Source organism: Panulirus ornatus, chromosome 31 (genome assembly GCF_036320965.1).
Source record: "Panulirus ornatus isolate Po-2019 chromosome 31, ASM3632096v1, whole genome shotgun sequence".
In the NCBI taxonomy this organism is placed as follows: Eukaryota; Metazoa; Arthropoda; class Malacostraca; order Decapoda; family Palinuridae; genus Panulirus; species Panulirus ornatus.
Genome location: NC_092254.1, coordinates 11,820,001 through 11,835,000, shown reverse-complemented (window position 1 = coordinate 11,835,000; position 15,000 = coordinate 11,820,001). Strand labels below are relative to the sequence as shown.

At 48.3% G+C, this 15,000-nt stretch overlaps 1 protein-coding gene across 1 annotated transcript in view; it reads right to left on the bottom strand.

The window, feature by feature from the left end:
• LOC139758626 (nephrin-like) overlaps nucleotides 1-10,894 on the bottom strand; it is a 270,889-nt gene extending 259,995 nt beyond the window's left edge. The window contains exon 1 of the mRNA XM_071680134.1: nucleotides 10,677-10,894. The gene's annotated coding sequence lies outside the window, so the exon portion shown is untranslated. The remainder of the gene's footprint in view (nucleotides 1-10,676) is intronic.
• Between the last annotated feature and the right edge of the window lie 4,106 nt (nucleotides 10,895-15,000).

Here is a 15,000-nt window from a genome sequence, read left to right as displayed (position 1 = left end):
TGTGTGTGTGTGTGTGTGTGTGTGTGTGTGTGTGTGTGTGTGTGTGTGTGTGTGTGTGTGTGTGTGTGTGTGTGTGTGTGTGTGTGTGTGTGTGTGTGTGTGTGTGTGTGTGTGTGTGTGTGTGTGTGTGTGTGTGTGTGTGTGTGTGTGTGTGTGTGTGTGTGTGTGTGTGTGTGTGTGTGTGTGTGTGTGTGTGTGTGTGTGTGTGTGTGTGTGTGTGTGTGTGTGTGTGTGTGTGTGTGTGTGTGTGTGTGTGTGTGTGTGTGTGTGTGTGTGTGTGTGTGTGTGTGTGTGTGTGTGTGTGTGTGTGTGTGTGTGTGTGTGTGTGTGTGTGTGTGTGTGTGTGTGTGTGTGTGTGTGTGTGTGTGTGTGTGTGTGTGTGTGTGTGTGTGTGTGTGTGTGTGTGTGTGTGTGTGTGTGTGTGTGTGTGTGTGTGTGTGTGTGTGTGTGTGTGTGTGTGTGTGTGTGTGTGTGTGTGTGTGTGTGTGTGTGTGTGTGTGTGTGTGTGTGTGTGTGTGTGTGTGTGTGTGTGTGTGTGTGTGTGTGTGTGTGTGTGTGTGTGTGTGTGTGTGTGTGTGTGTGTGTGTGTGTGTGTGTGTGTGTGTGTGTGTGTGTGTGTGTGTGTGTGTGTGTGTGTGTGTGTGTGTGTGTGTGTGTGTGTGTGTGTGTGTGTGTGTGTGTGTGTGTGTGTGTGTGTGTGTGTGTGTGTGTGTGTGTGTGTGTGTGTGTGTGTGTGTGTGTGTGTGTGTGTGTGTGTGTGTGTGTGTGTGTGTGTGTGTGTGTGTGTGTGTGTGTGTGTGTGTGTGTGTGTGTGTGTGTGTGTGTGTGTGTGTGTGTGTGTGTGTGTGTGTGTGTGTTGTTTCTGTGCATGTGTGTGTGGGGGCGGGTTGGGCCATTTCTTTCGTCTGTTTCCTTGCGTTACTCGCAGGCGCGGGGACGATGAGAGCGACAAAGCAAAATAAAAAAAAAATAAAAAATAATAATAATAATGATAATAATAATAAAATGATAATAATAATCATAATAATAATAATGGTAATAATAATAATAATATAATAATAATAATATATAATAATAATAATAATATATAATAATAATAATTAATAATAATAATAATAATAATAATAATAATAATAATAATAATAATAATAATAATAATAATAATATCATAATAATATCATAATAATAATAATAATGATAATAATAATAATAATAATAATAACACTAATAATCATAACAATATAATACTAATATTACAAATAACAACAACAACAACAATGATAACAATAATAATGATACCAACCATCATCTTCATTCCACTCTGGGATTTAGACGAAACCCATAATGAGGTCATGCGGCCCCGGAGACGGGATATGGTTGAGGCTGATGGACTGTGCCCTTAAGCAACCATGGTGGAGGCTGTTAGGACCACATAACGTAAACCCTTAAGCTTGAAGGTAAGATGACTTGAGCCCTTAATGAAGAGAGATGTGGTACCTGTGTAGAGTGTTGATTGTATTAAGTTTTTAGCTTCAATCACATACTCTCGCTGGTGTGTGTGTGTGTGTGTGCACAGTCCCCACACTACACCTGTACAGTCCCCACACCACACCTGTACAGTCCCCACATTATACCTGCACAGTCCCCACACTACACCTGTACAGTCCCCACACTATACCTGTACAGTCCCCACATTATACCTGCACAGTCCCCACACTATACCTGTACAGTCCCCACATTATACCTGCACAGTCCCCACACTACACCTGTACAGTCCCCACACCACACCTACACAGTCCCCACACCACACCTGCACATCCCACGTGCACAGTCCCCACACTACACCTGTACAGTCCCCACACTATACCTGTACAGTCCCCACACTACACCTGTACAGTCCCCACACCACACCTGCACATCCCCCCCCCCTGTACAGTCCCCACACCACACCTGCTCAGTCCACACACCACACCTGCACATCCCCACACTACACCTGTACAGTCCCCACACCACACCTGTACAGTCCCCACATCCCACGTGCACAGTCCCCACACTACACCTGTACAGTCCCCACACCACACCTACACAGTCCCCACACCACACCTACACATCCCCCACCTGTACAGTCCCCACACCACACCTACACAGTCCCCACACCACACCTACACATCCCCCACCTGTACAGTCCCCACACCACACCTACACAGTCCCCACACCACACCTACACATCCCCCACCTGTACAGTCCCCACACCACACCTGCTCAGTCCCCACACCACACCTGCACATCCCCCACCTGTACAGTCCCCACACCAGCCCTGTGCAGTCCGCACACCCCACCCCACACCACAACCACACCTGCTCAGTCCCCAGCCAGACCCACCGTTCATGCAGGTTACCCAATACGAGCCCTCTTTCCAACAGCATCAGCCCCGCTTCATCGCTCTGAGTGCCACATGACCATCACATTAAGTAACATACGGCTTCCTCCATCTCGTTAAGTGAGCGAGGAGACGCCTGTCTCCATCCATCTTGTTCAGACCGTGCATACTCCTTTCTCATCCTACCCATGCTCTCCATCTCATTAAAAGGGGGGGAAAATAATACATATTCCATCTAGCTAGTTCATTCAGGCACGCCTCTACACTTGCTCCTCTCCCTCCCTCCCTACAAGTCATCCCTCTTGCTAAGAGGTGCGTGGCGCTGGGCGAAACCCCACACGAACGGCCACAAACCATACACAGAACTGCCCAACAAACCATTTGACCCTCGGCCACAAACCATACACAGAACTGCCCCACAAACCATTTGACCCTCGGCCACAAACCATACACAGAACTGCCCCACAAACCACCTGACCCTCTACCACAAACCATACACAGAACTGCCCCACAAACCACCTGACCCTCGGCCACAAACCATACACAGAACTGCCCCACAAACCACCTGGCCCTCGGCCACAAACCATACACAGAACTGCCCCACAAACCACCTGACCCTCTACCACAAACCATACACAGAACTGCCCCACAAACCACTTGGCCCTCGGCCACAAACCATACACAGGACTGCCCCACAAACCACCTGACCCTCGGCCACAAACCATACACAGAACTGCCCCACAAACCATTTGACCCTCGGCCACAAACCATACACAGGACTGCCCCACAAACCACCTGACCCTCGGCCACAAACCATACACAGAACTGCCCCACAAACCACTTGGCCCTCGGCCACAAACCATACACAGAACTGCCCCACAAACCACCTGACCCTCGGCCACAAACCATACACAGAACTGCCCCACAAACCACCTGGCCCTCGGCCACAAACCATACACAGAACTGCCCCACAAACCACCTGACCCTCGGCCACAAACCATACACAGAACTGCCCCACAAACCATTTGACCCTCGGCCACAAACCATACACAGAACTGCCCCATAAACCACTTGACCCTCGGCCACAAACCATACACAGAACTGCCCCACAAACCACCTGACCCTCGGCCACAAAACAACCATTACCCATCGCGGCCCTGGCTAACGACAGGTGGGGATGGTTAAGCACCTTAAAGGGCTACCTCAACAACCACTGTTGGACTCCAGGTGATTCTAACAAGCGTAGTTCACTGACGATGATGATGCTCACACTACACACAAGGTGGCGTCGCAAAACACCAAGACGAACACGTCATCGTCAAACGAATGAATTATAATTTCGAGCCAGATTTGTCCTCGCTCGCCGCAAACGACCGGTCGACCAACACGAACGATAACCTGCCACAAGCCACAAACGAGCCCACAGCACGAACGTACCACAAACAAGTCCACAGCACGAACGTGCCACAAACAAGTCCACAGCACGAACGTGCCACAAACAAGCTCACAACACGAACGTGCCACAAACCACAAACAAGCCCACAGCACGAACGTACCACAAACAAGCCCACAACACGAACGTACCACAAACAAGTCCACAGCACGAACGTGCCACAAACAAGTCCACAGCACGAACGTGCCACAAACAAGTCCACAGCACGAACGTGCCACAAACAAGTCCACAGCAGGAACATACCATAAACCACAAACAATCTTACCGAGACACGACACATCTTACAAAAAAACAAACAACAGAACATCTGCTGGACGTAAAGTAACTTAATAAAGTAACATCAAATTACCACAAGTGGTGCACATCTTGCCACAAGTAACACCCACTTTGCCACAAGTAACACACTGCCTCTACCACATGTATCACAAAAACATGTCACAAGTAACATCCAACTTGCCAACGTAACACACAGCCTAGCACAAGTAACACATCACGTGCCACATGTACCACACAGTCTACCACAAGTAACACACAGTCTACCACAAGTAACACAGTCTACCACAAGTAACACACAGTCTACCACGAGTAACACATCACCTGCCACATGTACCACACAGTCTACCACAAGTAACACACAGCCTACCACAAGTAACACACAGCCTACCACAAGTAACACACAGTCTACCACAAGTAACACACAGCCTACCACAAGTAACACACAGTCTACCACAAGTACCACACAATCTACCACAAGTAACACACAGTCTACCACAAGTAACACACACACACACACACACACACACACACACCTGCCACAAACTGACCCCTTCGACTAAAAAAAAAAAAAACTATCGTAAATACCAAAGCGACAGCCGGAAATATCAAACAACCTCTAACCACAAACAACACATTCGCCTACCACAAACGAGGCAAAGCCCAGGAAATACACCACACAAACGACCCATCAATTACCACCGCCGAGGCAAACTTCCCCACCACACACACAAAGAAAGCACCATCTGCCACAAACGACGAAAGACCAGCACCAGTCAAAACATCCCCTGCCACAAACAACACCAAAACAAACCACAAAACGATACATTACCCGCCACAAACGACGTAAACCTCACCACAAACAACGTAAGACCCGTAATTACTATCACTTACATCTAACCAAACTTACCACAAACAACGTAAAACTTGTAATTACTATCACTTACATCTAACCAAACTCACCACAAACAACGTAAAACTTGTAATTACTATCACTTACATCTAACCAAACTCACCACAAACAACGTAAAACTTGTAACTACTATCACTTACATCTAACCAAACTTACCACAAACAACGTAAGACCCGTAATTACCATCACCTTCAACTAACCATAAACTCGATGAAACCTCACGTAATATTTCAGTGCCATAAGATAATATGGCACCCCATTTTCCCATGTCAATATGGCACCCCATTTTCCCATGTCAATATTGCGACCCAATTTCCCCCGTGAATGAGGAGTCCCATTTTCCCACTGAATAAGACATCCTTATTTCCCATGAACATGTCACCATCTTTTTTCCAATCATATAACACCCCATTTTTCCCCTGTTAATGTCGGCATGCAATTTCGTCAGTTACTGCTGTATCCCATTTTCCCTATTTATATGATATTACAATAACCGGTAATACAGTCAATATACTATGTTATTTTCTACACTAATATGGCATTCCCCTTCCCATTATGATATGTTATTCCAATCTCCCTATTAGCACGATATTTCAAGTTTTCCCATTTTCTCTATTAATATGTCATCATAATAACCCGTAATATAATATCCCATTTTCTATACTAATATCCCATTTTCCATACTAATATGGCATAACCGTTTCCCATTATGGTATCATTTTCCATACTAATATGGCATAACCCTTTCCCATTATGGTATGTCCTTCCAACCTCCCTATTAGCCACGATATTCCCAATTTCCTATTAGTACGGTATCCCGTTTTCTCCCATGGGTACAATGGCCACCTCCCACACCCGACCCACAATCTCTCCCTTCGGTGTGGACATGCACAGCAACGCATTCAGTCCTCCTCCTCCTCCTTCCCCTTCACGCACCCTGATCCGAATTCACGACGGAGGGGAAGATCGCAGTAATTTGAATTCCTTTTGGGTACTACGGCTGCCATATTGACTCACGTATTCACAAGTTGAAAAAAAAAAAAGAAAGATTATGTAATACCATATGTCTCAGCAAAAGTTGGTACGACCCTTGAGCATGACGGTACGCCCCTTTGGCACGAAGGAAAGACCCCCAGCAAAGAAGGTACGACCCCCTTTACACGAAGGTTATTTACCTATGAAGAGCCGAATTTTGACCCTTTAGCTGACGGTACGACCCGAGCCTAAGGGACGACCCAGACACGAAGGTTTCGGGCCCAGCACTGAGCATGACACACACACACACACACACCACCACCACTACTGTCCATGGTGTAAATTGCTTCGTGATGAACTTTCGCCTCACAAAGGCATGCAGAGCGTACCGCTGGGCCAGATTATAAGACCGCCTGTGTTGTGTGGTGGTGGTGGTGGTGGAGGGGTGAAGGTAGGTGTGGTGAGTGGTTGTGTGGTGGTGGTGGTGGAGGGGTGAAGGTAGGTGTGGTGAGTGGTTGTGTGGTGGTGGTGGGGTGGTGAAGGTAGGTGTGGTGAGTGGTTGTGTGGTGGTGGTGGGGTGGTGAAGGTAGGTGTGGTGAGTGGTTGTGTGGTGGTGGTGGTGGTGGAGGGGTGAAGGTAGGTGTGGTGAGTGGTTGTGTGGTGGTGGAGGGGTGAAGGTAGGTGTGGTGAGTGGTTGTGTGGTGGTGGTGGAGGGGTGAAGGTAGGTGTGGTGAGTGGTTGTGTGGTGGTGGTGGAGGGGTGAAGGTAGGTGTGGTGAGTGGTTGTGTGGTGGTGGTGTAGCTGTGGTGAGTGGTTGTGTGGTGGTGGTGATGGGGTGAAGGTAGGTGTGGTGAGTGGTTGTGTAGTGGTGGAGGGGAGGTGGTGTGACCATCTCCCTCTGTTATCTGTGGTAGATGGTAGGCCTTGTGTGTGTGTGTGTGTGTGTGTGTGTGTGTGTAAGGTAAGTATGTTCATTTGTGGTAAGTGGTGTGTTGTTTGTGGTAGGTGGTGGGGCGTTGTTTGTGGTAGGTGGTGGGGCGTTGTTTGTGGTAGGTGGTGGGGCGTTGTTTGTGGTAGGTGGTGGGGCGTTGTTTGTGGTAGGTGGTGCGGCGTTGTTTGTGGTAGGTGGTGCGGCGTTGTTTGTGGTAGGTGGTGCGGCGTTGTTTGTGGTAGATGGTGGGGCGCTGTTTGTGGTAGGTGGTGGGGCGTTGTTTGTGGTAGGTGGTGGGGTCGTGTGTGGAAACTTGCGTATTCTTCTGTGGTAAGTGGTGTGTTGTTTGTAGTTGGTGATATATTGTTTGTGGTAGGGGGATGTGTTATTTGTGGGATGTGATGTGTTATTTGAGGCAGGCGGTGTGCTATTTGTGGTTGACGGTGTGCTGTTTGTGGTAGGTAGTGTGGTATTTTTGTGGGAGGTGTTGTTTGTGGTAGGTAGTGTGGTGTTTGTGGTAGGTGGTGTGCGGTGTGTGGTAGGTGGTGTGGTATTTTTGTGGGAGGTGTTATTTGAGGCAGGCGGTGTGCTATTTGTGGTTGACAGTGTGTTGTTTATGGTAGGTGGTGTGGTATTTTTGTGGGAGGTGTTGTTTGTGGTAGGTAGTGTGGTGTTTGTGGTTGGTGGTGTGCGGTGTGTGGTGGGTAGTGTGTTGTTTGTGGAAGGTAGTGTGGTGTTTGTGGTAGGTGGTGTGCGGTGTGTGGTAGGTAGTGTGTTGTTTGTGGTAGGTAGTGTGGTGTTTGTGGTAGGTGGTGTGCGGTGTGTGGTAGGTAGTGTGTTGTTTGTGGTAGGTGTGTGGTGTTTGTGGTAGGTGTGTGGTGTTTGTGGCAGATGGTGCGATGTTTGTGGAAGGTAATAACTGCGGAAGGGAGTGTACTGTTTGTGGTAGATGGTGGGGCGTTGTTTGTGGTAGATGGTGTTGCTTGTGGCAGATGGTTTTGTTTGGGGTGGAGGTTGCACTGCTTTTGGTAGGTGGCGTGTGTTTTTGTGGCAGATGGCGTGACGTTTGTGTCAATACTGCTCACTGTTCTCCTATGGTGGGCGGGGGTGGATGAACAGCGTGGCAAACTGCAGACTCACTGTGCCGTGCCCAGGACTGGAACCCACACGGGCCCATGCATGTGTCAAAAACGCTAACCACCGCATGACGGTTAAGTGCTCTGACGAAGGTTGGACTCGTTTACGAACGACGGTTGGTTTTGTAAGGGCGCAACATCATGAGGAAGAAGTAAAAAGGATACGAAGACGGGATCGATAGAAGTTTTGTGAGAGGCGTGCATAGGATACAGCAAACTGGAGCGATGTGGTATAAGGGGGGCGCGACGTGGCGCCATACCTTGCCTGAAGTATGGCATACGAAGCGGTCACGAGGGGAAATCAACGGAACTGGTCTGTGTGGGAGGCTTGGCAGTGAGCTGTGGGCTCTGGTTTTGGTCCATTTTTACATGACAGCCTGATGACAGATACGAGCAAGTGAGGCCCTGTTTTGTCTGTTCCTGGCGCTACCTCGCTAAGTGGGAAAAGGCGGACAAATATGGAAAAATGATGTGTGTGTGTGTGTGTGTGTGTGTGTGTGTAAGGTAAGTATGTTATTTGTGGTAAGTGGTGTGTTGTTTGTGGTAGGTGGTGGGGGTTGTTTGTGGTAGGTGGTGGGGCGTTGTTGTGGTAGGTGGTGGGGCGTTGTTTGTGGTAGGTGGTGGGGCGTTGTTTGTGGTAGGTGGTGGGGCGTTGTTTGTGGTAGGTGGTGGGGCGTTGTTTGTGGTAGGTGGTGGGGCGTTGTTTGTGGTAGGTGGTGGGGCGTTGTTTGTGGTAGGTGGTGGGGCGTTGTTTGTGGTAGGTGGTGGGGCGTTGTTTGTGGTAGATGGTGGGGCGTTGTTTGTGGTAGGTGGTGGGGCGTTGTTTGTGGTAGTTGGTGGGGTCGTGTGTGGAAACTTGCGTATTCTTCTGTGGTAAGTGGTGTGTTGTTTGTAGTTGGTGATATATTGTTTGTGGTAGGGGGATGTGTTATTTGTGGGATGTGATGTGTTATTTGAGGCAGGCGGTGTGCTATTTGTGGTTGACGGTGTGCTGTTTGTGGTAGGTAGTGTGGTGTTTTTGTGAGAGGTGTTGTTTGTGGTAGGTAGTGTGGTGTTTGTGGTAGGTGGTGTGCGGTGTGTGGTAGGTGGTGTGTTGTTTGTGGTAGGTAGTGTGGTGTTTGTGGTAGGTGGTGTGCGGTGTGAGGTAGGTGGTGTGTTGTTTGTGGTAGGTAGTGTGGTGTTTGTGGTAGGTGGTGTGCGGTGTGTGGTAGGTGGTGTGTTGTTTGTGGTAGGTAGTGTGGTGTTTGTGGTAGGTGGTGTGCGGTGTGTGGTAGGTGGTGTGTTGTTTGTGGTAGGTAGTGTGGTGTTTGTGGTAGGTGGTGTGCGGTGTGTGGCAGGTGGTGTGTTGTTTGTGGCAGGTAGTGTGGTGTTTGTGGCAGATGGTGCGATGTTTGTGGAAGGTAATAACTGCGGAAGGGAGTGTACTGTTTGTGGTAGATGGTGTTGTTTGTAGCAGATGGTGTTGTCTGTGGCAGATGGTTTTGTTTGGGGTGGGAGGTGCACTGCTTTTGGTAGGTGGCGTGTGTTTTTGTGGCAGATGGCGTGACGTTTGTGTCAATACTGCTCACTGTCTCCTATGGTGGGGCGGGGGTGGATGAACAGCGTGGCAAACTGCAGACTCACTGTGCCGTGCCCAGGACTGGAACCCACACGGGCCCATGCATGTGTCAAAAACGCTAACCACCGCATGACGGTAAGTGCTCTGACGAAGGTTGACTGTTTACGAAACGACGGTGTAAGGGCGAACACAAGAGGAAGAAGTAAAAAGGATACGAAGACGGGATCGATAGAAGTTTTGTGAGAGGCGTGCATAGGATACAGCAAACTGGAGCGATGTGGTATAAGGGGGGCGCGACGTGGCGCCATACCTTGCCTGAAGTATGGCATACGAAGCGGTCAAGGGGAAATCACGAAACTGGTCTGTGTGGGAGGCTTGGCAGTGAGCTGTGGGCTCTGGTTTTGGTCCATTTTTACATGACAGCCTGATGACAGATACGAGCAAGTGAGGCCCTGTTTTGTCTGTTCCTGGCGCTACCTCGCTAAGTGGGAAAAGGCGGACAAATATGGAAAAATGATGTGTGTGTGTGTGTGTGTGTGTGTGTGTGTGTGTGAGTATATATATATATATATATATATATATATATATATATATATATATATATATATATATATATATATATATATACTGTGTGTCTATGTGATAACTATTACATTATCAACTAATTACTATTATATCTAAAAGCAATATCCATCACTAAAGAGTAATTCAACTTTTTCATTAACAATGATAACGTAATTTAGCAGGAAGCATCAAGTGAAGTGTGATGGTCCAAACATTAGGCGATATTGGAAACTCACCTAATGAAAAAAAAAATTGGCTTGAAAAAATGTTTCCGTTGATTTCCACAACAGAAACATGGGATAACCGAACAAAAAATAAACGGAAAAACACCCCCCCTCCCACACACACACACACACACACACACACACACACACACACACATAAACAAGCCCCCAAACTAGCAGTCCAGTCGTTTGGAAAAAAAAGGAAGAAATGGTGTTAGTCTGTCCGTAAGAACTGGTGAATAACATTTGTAACTTTGGAGGAGACTTACCCTCATGCAAAGTGGAGCTATGACCACCTAATCACCACCTAACCCCCTCTTCCCCAAACCAGCGCGCTGAAGACGATTCTACGCCGATCTGGCGCAACGAAGTAATCCGCGAAGTCAGCGGTGGCGAACGAGTGGTTCCCGCGACGGGAGGTAAAAGGGGGGGAGGGAGGAAGTGAGTTCGAGAGAGGCGGCGGGAGCGTCAAGTCTGCACACCACCGCGTCCGAGTCACGACTGGAGCCGCTTGCCTGCCGGCAGGCCCATCCCACCCCACTGCCCTTCGCACCAACACATCATCGTACGCCATATCCTTCGAAAGCCTCCACAGTAAATCCTTCCCAGAACCCGTAATGCAAATGGGCCTCTTTCCACCTGTTCAATGACGGTAATTATCTGTGCCGGAGGCATAATAATCATCATCAGTATTCAACTACTCGTTAAACTACAGCGGTACTCTATAAAGTCATTCGCCTATTCGCCTCCTCGTGGTTTAGGGCCTCTTAAAAGAACCAGGGCTACGGTATTTTAGGTACTTTTGGTAGTTCCCCCCTTTTTTGCACGACGGTACGACGACCTCTGGGCACAATGGCCCGATTCTTGACCTCCAAAGGTCCCCAGGTCAAAGGTCACGCCATCATACCCAAGGGTCGTATATCGTCGTGCTTATTACCGGGAGGGTCAAACCGCGGTGCTCAAGGCCAGTAGTACACAGTCACCACATTGAGTGTTAAGGACTTGAAACCCGACGGCGCGGACGTCAGTTACTAAGGGGATGCCATACCCTTCTTGACGGAGACCAAAGCATTGTTGTCCCATCGTCACGAAAACTGATTTGGAGACCCATCTGTATACATAGCCATTACTCGTGCCCATATATTAAGTTCCTCAAGGCCTTCTTGTAAGAATGACAGGCTAAACACGGCAGTTCGACACCGAGCAAAGCTTTGATAAAGGCCAGACATATCATTAGATTCTAGTCGAGGGAAGTCTTCAAACTGGGTTCTCGCACGAGAGCGTGAAGATTGCCACAGCCACTCCGGGGAGACTTCGACTTACACCACAATGACACTTAAGTCCAGGAGTTTGGAAACCTCAGTTCTCCCTGATCTCTACTGGACAATGGATGGACGAGTGGAGGGTCTCTTGTTCATTCTGATGGGATTATCCCCACGAAACCTATCGACCCAGGGGGTAAAAGTAGAACACCACACCCACCTCTTACTCCCCCACACACACACACTTTCCACCAAGTCTGCAGAGGTGTCTTGCTAGAAGGTAGAATGATTACTAAGGCTCTGGGCACTGTAGGGAAGACTAGGTAGTTCAACCATGGCTCTCGGTGAACTACCAGAAACCACCAGAATGACCATTCGCTGGCGCACTTCGTGGATCTTACGGACTCTGTGTAAGGCGCCGGAACCTAAGGGTCATTCAGCGTTATTTAGCAAAAAGAAAACAGGTATCTATCATTCTTTGAACACCAGTTACTCAGATGCGTACATCTCGGTCATCCTCGTAAACATAATGACGCACTTTACCGTGGCACAGAGAAGCAGTCCAGAGCCACTGCTCTGTGCCTTCCTCCCCCCCGAAGGTGTGAGGAGGGGTAGAGTGGTCGTCGTAGATGCCGACGGCGAACTCCAATTGATGTTATCTTCGTCGCAACCGGAAGGGAAGAGGGACCTCGACCCGCGCTCTCTCCCACGGCACACCGAACTCAGTCCAATGTGGCTGAAGATTTCCAGACGACCTTACGTAAAGTACACTTCGTTATGGAATCTATATAGCAAATAGTACGAGTAGATGTGACGTATCATTAACTGAAGTAAACCTTCACAAAAAAAGTAGTTGGAGAAAGTAGTTGACTTTCCATCAGCAGTTCATAAAAAGTATATTAAATTCGATTTTGTGCGTTACCTTATGTGTTTACACCCAACCCAGATGGCCTGCAGACCACACTACTTACACTAATCTTATCCCGTTTATCATACAGTTATCTCCCTTCATACATCTCATCTACCCGTATCGCTCTGCAGAAAGGGGAGGAGAGAGAAGTGTTTTTTCTGTCCTCTATCGCGTCAGGTTGAAAATATCAAAAAACTCTCTTGAATACATGTCAGATAAAGCACTCATCCTCTCTGATTATTGCAGACGTAAAGTGACCGATGTGGCCCCAGTAACTGAATGCTCCAGTGTCTGTGAATTATTTATATGCTTTCCCCGGTCGGAGGGATAGGCAAGGTAGGCCTCTGTTATGAAAAGCCATAGGTCTGCCAGCGCACGACCAGCCGGTCGCAGCGATCTATAGAATTATTAAGATGGTAGACGACGAGAGTCAGATGAACCCTCTGAGCGAAGTGATACCCCGACATGAGTTGTATTTTACTGACGCAAGGAAAGAGAACCGACGATAATATAAAAGGACCACAAGTGGAGGGAAGCTATAGATGTGTGTGTGTGGGGGGGGTAAAATCCGTAACGAGGGAAAGCCAGGCAAACACCACCACAAGCCTCAGCACCAAAGACGTACCAATGCGTTTATGCCCTTGCCAAGCCTGGGTTACTGAGGCCTCAGAACCTTGCCAACCAGAGGTACTGACACCTTTTTCTCTACTGCCTCATACCCTTGTCATCCTGGAGTTACTGACGCCTTATACCCTTCGAAGCCTGGGGTACTCACACCTCATACCATTGTCATCTTGGGGTTATTGACGCCTAATACCTTTCGATGGGGTACTCACCCCTCATACCCTGCTAAGCTTGGTGTACTGACACCTTATACCCAGCTAGGGCTTGGGTACTGACATCTTACACACTCTGTCAAGTTTGGTTTTAATATTACTCTGGGGGGGGGGGGGGGGGGGGTTGAGCCAACAAGCGTTGGACCCGTAACACACACAAAAAAAAAAAGAAAAATAGAAAAAAGAATTCTCTTTTACGAAATAACCTGTAAAATCTTATGTGAGATCTTATACAGCCTTTTTTTCTAGCTGTGTATCAATCAGTCAATCTATCTATCTATCTATCTGTGTACAAAGCTATTGCCTATCTTGCTGTCTTTCTAACACCGCATCTCTCTCTCTCTCTCTCTCTCTCTCTCTCTCTCTCTCTCTCTCTCTCTCTCTCTATATATATATATATATATATATATATATATATATATATATATATATATATATATGTTTTTGCACAGTTTTCCCCTATCCTATACTCTGATAAATCAAACACTTCTATACGTATATCCAAACACAGTTCGTACGATCGGGAGCTCCGGGGTATAATCATATGAGATGGAATTCCACTATTTCGTAAAATCAATGCATAATGAGACAAGCCAAATGACCTCTCCATCATTACATATTGGATGGCAGCGGAGCGATGTATGTATGCATGTCTGGGGTTTAATATGGGTCCAGCACAACAGGTGGCGCGGTAGGGAAGGAGAGAGAGAGAGAGAGAGAGAGAGAGAGAGAGAGAGAGAGAGAGAGAGAGAGAGAGAGAGAGAGAGAGAGAGAGAGAGAGAGAGAGAGGAAACGACCGGGCCTGAAAGTCCTGCGTTCAGAACGACAACTGAAATTCAGATGTAATGGGGCTTGTGACCTAACACCACCACCTCCTCCCCCACCTCAACTCCCCCCTGCCCGACTCTCCCCTCTCACCCCCACTCAAACCAAGACCCCCCCCCCCCCACCCCAGCCTTTATCGACCCGCCCCGAGTGAAGGATGAACAGCTGGGTCAGCTGAGGGGCAGGCGTATCAACCAGCTGTCAGGGGGGGGGGGGAAATATCCGAATTCCGCTCGATAAGGTTAAACGTGTCCGTGAGGTGTCCGATATGCGAGGTGATCCAAGTGCGAAATATCAGAGCGTGCGCGAAATGAGTGACCTCCGCCAAAGTTCGAAGTATCTGAGCGTGTGCGAAATGAGTGAGTGGCAAAGTTCGAAGTATCTGAGCGTGTGCGAAATGAGTGACCGCCAAAGTTCGAAGTATCTGAGCGTGTGCGAAATGAGTGACCGCCAAAGTGCGAAGTATCTGAGCGTGCGCGAAATGAGTGACTGGCAAAGTGCGAAATATCTGAGCGTGCGCGAAATGAGTGACCTCCGCCAAATTTCGAAGTATCAGAGCGTGCGCGAAATGAGTGACCGCCAAAGTGCGAAGTATCTGAGTGTGTGCGAAATGAGTGACCACCGCCAAAGTGCGAAATATCTGAGCGTGCGCGAAATGAGTGACCGCCAAAGTGCGAAGTATCTGAGCGTGCGCGAAATGAGTGACCGGCAAAGTGCGAAATATCTGAGCGTGTGCGAAATGAGTGACCGCCAAAGTGCG